Source organism: Amblyomma maculatum, chromosome 11 (assembly GCF_055883805.1).
Source record: "Amblyomma maculatum isolate TAMU_Amacu chromosome 11, ASM5588380v1, whole genome shotgun sequence".
NCBI lineage: Eukaryota > Metazoa > Arthropoda > Arachnida > Ixodida > Ixodidae > Amblyomma > Amblyomma maculatum.
In genome coordinates, this window is record NC_139354.1 from 65,794,881 (window position 1) to 65,801,912 (window position 7,032).

A 7,032-nucleotide genomic window follows, 5' to 3' on the forward strand; every position below is an offset into this window, starting at 1 on the left:
ATAAGCTGTCAGAGGTTGCAAAAGCTGTGTTGGGGAGATATCACGTTTGCGCGATACCAGGCAATACTCGGTACCTGGATGGAGAGAAGAAAACAGCTCGACCCCTTGAAAACTGTCGAGGGCGGCATCAAATTTCGCCAGAAGGAAGACGTCTTTGAAACCCAAGGGCTACTAGAGGGCTGAATCACGCTTCTTAAAGTAATGTGCGGACTTGCTCTGCAATTATCATGCTCGGTTGCAATTGCGCTCGGTTGCAAATACATGATATGGGTGCTGCAGCAGTGGTGCGTGGTTAGCAGCGTCGACGCTTTGGGCTACTCTAGAACCTTGGCCCAAGCATTTCTGATGACCGTTTGTGGAGGAGCGGAACTGACGAAGGAGGGTACAAAGCTGCGCTCCTTGCGATGAAGGAAGATCGGCATCAGTGCAAAGGAGCATGTCTGGAGAGAAGGAAGCAGGTGCGGAAAATGGAAGCCTGAGCCCAGTCACGACGAGATGATGCGAAACGATAGGTTCTTCACGGGTGAGAAGACACTCAATATTTTGTATAATGCTGCACGGCAAGATAACGAATTAAAAACCCAAAGTCCTGAAAGCAATGGAGCAGCGGAAGGCACTTGCGGCGCAGAAAATCATAGGATGGCGTAAAATGAACCTCATCACAGTCACAAGAGAGGATTAAAAGCGCCGTAGTGCTGCGAGGAAGGTCTACCACTTCACTGACGATGGTTTCTTGCGCAGGGAATCGAAGGAGCATCGTGTGGCAAGGTATGTAGCAAGGCGTCCTTAGTGAAAAATCACCTATCGCACCAAACCGGTTTTAGCAGGTCCTGTATTATCCCGTTTAAATTTCATACCGGTGTAACCAGCCCCTTATGAAGCTTAAACAGGCTTATATCGCACAGGTCATGTCCGGTGTGAATCTCAATCCGGACGGTCCGGTTAGGTATGGAGTTAATACAGGACAGACCATTTACAATATGCATCGCAAACAGGACATCACAACTCGGTATGAATATAAACCAGGACGGACCACACTGTATTGAGCTCATATACAGGACAGGTCACGTCCGGTTTAACTGAAACCGGACAAACCAACATGAATTGAACTGAAACGGGACAGAGTATTTCCGATTCTCAACACAATACGGTCGGAACCTAAGCTCAACCAGAATGACCACATCGGAACATGCCCGCGCGCTAAATAAGCATAAAACCCTTCATATTATACGTTAAAACGTTTCTGTATATCTGGAGTACGCGTTGTTTCACAAATACCTAGAAGATATGAAGCCGTGGATGTGTGCGCTAGCAGTACTTATGCGCATCGCATTGCTTTTGCGCGTGTAACCGTCGCTGCAGCTTGTACAATCTTGCGGCTCATCTTCATATCTGTACTGAAGATACGTAACCTTCAATGCGAAAGTGAAAGCTAGAACGTAGCGTTTTGTGGGTGAGGATAATAATACGCTCGAGAATAAATTAAACACTTCGCTTACAATTGAACAATGCACAGGTTAGCCGGACATCGGGAGTCGCTTCCTCGAGTGTTTACACTTGGTCGGAAATACATTCATTGACGTCGCTGCTCCACTGGCAGCAGGTGAAGCTAAAATAAGCAGCATCATAAGTGTTTGGTACATCGCACATCTCTGTACGTAGCAAAAATTACATGCGTTCGAATACGATGACAAAACACATCAGCACTGGTAAATTGCGACATTCTGAGGTGCATCATAAGTGTTTGGTACATCGCACATCTCTGTACGTAGCAAAAATTACATGCGTTCGAATACGATGACAAAACACATCAGCACTTGTAAATTGCGACATTCTGAGGTTTGTATGACAAAAAGCGATGCATTGTAAAGATGCGGCACACAAATAACCCTTCTTGATAGCCAGAAATATGTTTCAGCGTGTTTAAAGTGCGATAGGTCAATTACGACCACTAATTCTACACCCTCAAAAATGCACACAGTACGAAAGAGCAATGTCGACTACATAAACAGAAATATAAACACCGCAATCGTACCCAGGCGTGGTGTAGTGGTTAGAGTGTTTGCTTCAAGGCCTTTATGACGGCAGTCCGAATCGCGAAGCGTTAGGTTTAATTTTTTTTCTTTTCTTTTCTTTTTCTAATGCAGTCGTATCATCTTATATCTCTGCATGCTTTTTCCAGCCTGGCGTCCAGTTTTTTGTTTTCTGAAACAAGGCCACGGGCCATACAAAACGTTTCGGAATGAGAGCTCCGTGCGGTTTCATTTTGATTAAGCCTGCATCAATTAACCGGAAACCGGACGAACCCATCATTTCTGGAACTGATACCGGGTACTGTATTTCTGCTTAGAACAGGAGCCGGGCCGATTGATGAGGCTCAACCAGAATGACCATGCCAGACACGCCAGCGCACTAAATAAGCATGATACCAAACATAATATGCAACTATTCTGTGTATAAAGAGCACGCTTCCTTTCACAAATACCTCTAAAATACGAAGTCTTTGAAGTGTGCGGTAGCATCCATATACGCGCAGCCGCCTTCAACGTGAAAGTGGAAGCACGAACGTATCGTTTCACAAGCGATGACAAAAATATGCTATAAATTAAACACATCGCTGACCATCGAAAGCTGCACAGATAGCCGCACACCAGGCGACGCTTTCTCAAATGTTTACATATTGAAACAGCTCAGCTGGAAGTGCATTAATTGACGTCACTGCTTCCCTGGTAACACGTGAGGCTAAAACGGCCATTCGGAAAACTTACAAGCGTTCGTACACGATGAAAAACACATCAGCAGTGGTAAATTATGATACCTTGAGGTTTTCCTGCAATAAAGCGGCGCATTATAAAGATACAGGATATTTGTGAACCCTCCTAATAGCTTGGAAAAAGATTCAGCGTGTTTACAGGGCGATCGGTGAATTACGGCCACAAATTCTACAGCCAAGGAAAATATACAAAGTACGAAAGAGCAAAATAGCTACATATTATCCTTATAATCATCATCATCATCAGCTTGATTATACCCACTGCAGAGTGAAGGCCTCTCCCATATTTCTCTATATAACCCGGTTCTGTGCTAGCTCCATCCACTTGACCCCTGCCAACTTCTTAACCTCATCCGCTCACCTAACTTTCTGCAACCCCCTGCTACGCTTTCCTTCCCTTGCAATCCAGTATGTTACCCTGAGCGACCATCGGTTATCATCTCTTCACACTATATGTCCTGCCCATGCCCATTTCTTCTTGATTTCAACTGAATGTCAGTAGCTTGAGTTATTTTCTGACCCACTCTTTACGCTTCTTATCTCTCAATGGTTACCTCTACCATTTTTCGTTTCATAGCCTTCGGCGTTGTCCTCAACTTAAGTAGAACCCTCTTGGTTAGCCTCCACGTTTCAGTCCAATAGGGGCTAAAACGCGTGCAGCATTTACTGAATACTGAATTAATATTAGCTACATATACTGAATCATAATTCCTGTACCGTAACCCGGCGTAGAGCAGTGGTTAATGTGCCCGTCTCAAGGCTATGAATACCGAAGTTCAATTCGCGACTTCGCACTTTTTTAATTTTTTAAGTTTATTATTTATTTTTAAAAGTAGCCGTGTTATTTTATATTGTTTCATGCTTTTTCCAGCCTGGCGACGTGATTCTTTCTGCAAACGAGGGCCATCAACCATACAGGACATTCCGGTATCAGAGCTCCACGCGGTGTCAATCCGGACTTTGCAGGGCAGTACAGGAATTTCCTGACATAGCTAACAATCTTGTATCCCAGATCCTGTATGGTAAACCTGTATATTAATTCCTGTATAAATTTTATACAAGATTTTTCAGTAGGGGTTTAATCCAACTTCAGCGCGAGCACAGCTTTGTGACGCGAGAGGAAATCTCATCCCAAAAAATGATAGGTTGTGAGCAAGATGGCAGCACAACGAATTCAATAGTGTGAACTCTGTCCTGAACATAAACTCGAGTGGCGCATGCTGATACCGGCGTGGTCGTGCACAGTTGGAGTTCAGAAACTGGAGGGCTGACTTTCTAAACGAGCTTCAGAACTTTGCGTCCATTACAAATTCATGGTACCTGCTTCCTTGAGAGTGCCCACAGCAAAACGTAATTAAGGTTAGCAAGCCTTGATGAGGCCTTCAGAATTTCGAGAGGGGTAGATTTCTTGCTCATGCATGCGGCACTTACATTTCTTCTTGAGGAGAATTAGGGCAATGTCGTATGAGGCGATGGAAAGATGTTGTGACGAAGGGAATCAGCTCGAGACGGCTGTACCTTCAAGGGAAAAAATGATTTGAGGATTGCTCGACAGGTGCGCAATACTGAGCCATTACAGGCCAGTACCCTGAAAGTTGCGCAGGTGAGGCTGACAATAGAAGATGACGACTACAGTAGCGGACGATATGTCTCGGGAGTCCACAAATGTAGCATATTTTGCGGTTGTCACTTGTGCGAGAGAAATTTGCTCGTCGAGGCTGTCGCAGAACAGGTCCCATGCTGCCGCAGGTAGAAACATTGCAGATAGATGGCGAGGGTTGTGCTAGGACATCGGCGTAAGTGCGCGACACAGCAGCAGAATTTGGCACGTAGTTTTCTTTTATACGGGACTAATGAAAGGCCATGGATATCCCTCTGCGGATGTCAGGGTTGCTGCGAAAAGTGACGGAAGATGGACTGACAGAAGCCCCTCACCTACATGCTCTTGTATATTATTGGAACTTTCAGAAGCTCTTCTTCACATCAATGTTCTTGCCATACCAGTAATGTTTAATGTGACATCTCAGTTCGTCAATGTAAGGGCGTGCGTCCTGCATGTGCAAATCTTGTTATCAACCGATAGAAATATTCCTGTCAAATTCACATTGTCATCTAAGGATTCTGAAAAGCTCACAATCATGCCAAGAGGCCTTCTCGGAAGGGACCGGCTGAGTAGACTTATATTCGATGGGGCTTTATGATTATGCATAATTTAGCCTCCTCTGAAATCAAGCTACCGCAGTGAGTCCAAAGGTTTTGGCGTAGTCAGTTTTGGGGGCCATAGAAAGGCAAGATTTGTCATGTTTAGTGATATTGAGCCTCCCCATGTCGAGTATAATTTTCGCTTTTCATTTATGGCCATAGTATTCGAGCCTCTACGCAGAAAACTTTTGGAAAAATTGGTTCGCGGCCACGCGCGTCAAGCAGTGTTAGCCGACATGTCTGGCACAGAAAGGTGATCGGAACGTTGCTGTCCTCGCGTCCCTTGATTGCCCATATCTAAGCAGGTAAGGAACACGGCTGCTTTGCGGCCTCTTGTCCGCTCCTTTCAACAGCAGCAAAGTTGCGCCCACCACAAAGACGTAAGCGATCGCAGCCGCTGCATGACTGCTCAAGGGGCTCCAATTACGGTTTTGACCGACGGATTCAGTATCGTTGTTGCGACCGACTGCATGCCCTATCGGAGCCCCCTAATGTGTATCTGGTCGTTACTCTCCTGCTACCGCTCCGGCGGCCACAGGCTTGAGGTGCCGAGCTGTAAGGCGTGCTACGAAACACAGCAGCAGGGTTAATCGGAGAAGTGTACGTTTCATGAAGCAGTGTTTTTTTCAAAGTAATCAGGTACGACCCTCGCTACCATAGTGTGTAGTTCATTTTTCTGTGCCATTTGCTTTATGTCAGTGATGTAGAATTCATGAGGGGCAACCCGTATTACCACAGCTTTGTATTACTTCACGCGGCTTTGCTGGCGAAACGCGCCTTGAGCTTCTCTATAGGGCGGAGATATTGATGTTAAAATAGAAGGTTCACGGAAATGAAGCGGCTTAACTTACCCTTCATTGTTATTGCCCCAATGACAGTTTTCCGACCTTCCAGATTGATAACATATAAGATAAATCTTTGAATCAACGTAGCTGAATAACAAATTACCAAGCCTCAAGACTGTCCGCTTGTTTATTATATCCAACGGAACATGGCTTTGACCTAATTTTTGACCTATTTAGTTTTTGCGGTTGAATTCTTAAGGGACATTTTTTGGTCTTGTCTTGTTCCGGAGGAACTAGTACAGAAAGCAGTGATATTCAAGCACGGAACACTGAATCACGAGAGGAAACAAGAAAAACTTTATCTAAATGAACTACGCGATAAAGCTTGTGTAAAATATCCCATTTCTTGTACAATATCGCGTCATGAAAAATACCTTCATCACACGGGACAAAAGAAGCTAATACCTTTCGTTTGCTCCTAAATGGTATTGAGTACCTGTAATGTTTAATATAAATTTGATGCATTGTTGCTGGAGCCTTCATTTTGATATATTATTGGTATAGAATTTTCTAGGCTGTTGGCAGTCGATGAGACGTTCGAAACGTCTAAAATCGCAATAAAATGTATCAAGCCGATTTCTTCTCTGGCCCTTCAGGAAGCAGCTCCATTTTCTTCAAAATAATGTACGCAGACCTGCGCAGTGGCTGCTTTATTCTCGTTACTCCAAATGGACCTGGTGGAAGAGGCAAGTATACGCTCCAACAATCTATTTCCCTGGTCCTGTTCTTTGTTATACCTTTGCTTATTTTTTAAGCAAACTTATAATTAAGTCGAACCTTACTTGGTACTTATCATCGTCAATTATTTTGCTTTGTATTTTGAAAATGTCGAAATTTGGTATACGCAATAAATTACCCAGATATATTCATCGACGAGAAGAAAGTGTGTCATACGATATATACACACGCCGTCTTACGTTTCATTGCACCTGCGAACACAAATCATGCCGCTGTTAATCTAACCTTCCAGCTCATTACCACAACAAATAACCATAACAAAGGCAGTCTGTGTAGGCATGGAAAGTGCGAAGCTGGTAGCAATGCCGACATTATAAATAACCACAACCGAGTGCATCTATATAGATGACGCAGATTTGAAAATGCAAGGTAGTGTTTTCGGAAAAGCAAATGCCTAATTAGAAAACACTTTCTTCACTTTCTTTTCTCCTACAAATGACATTTCCCACCTGTTAGCAGGTAACGTTTTAACAC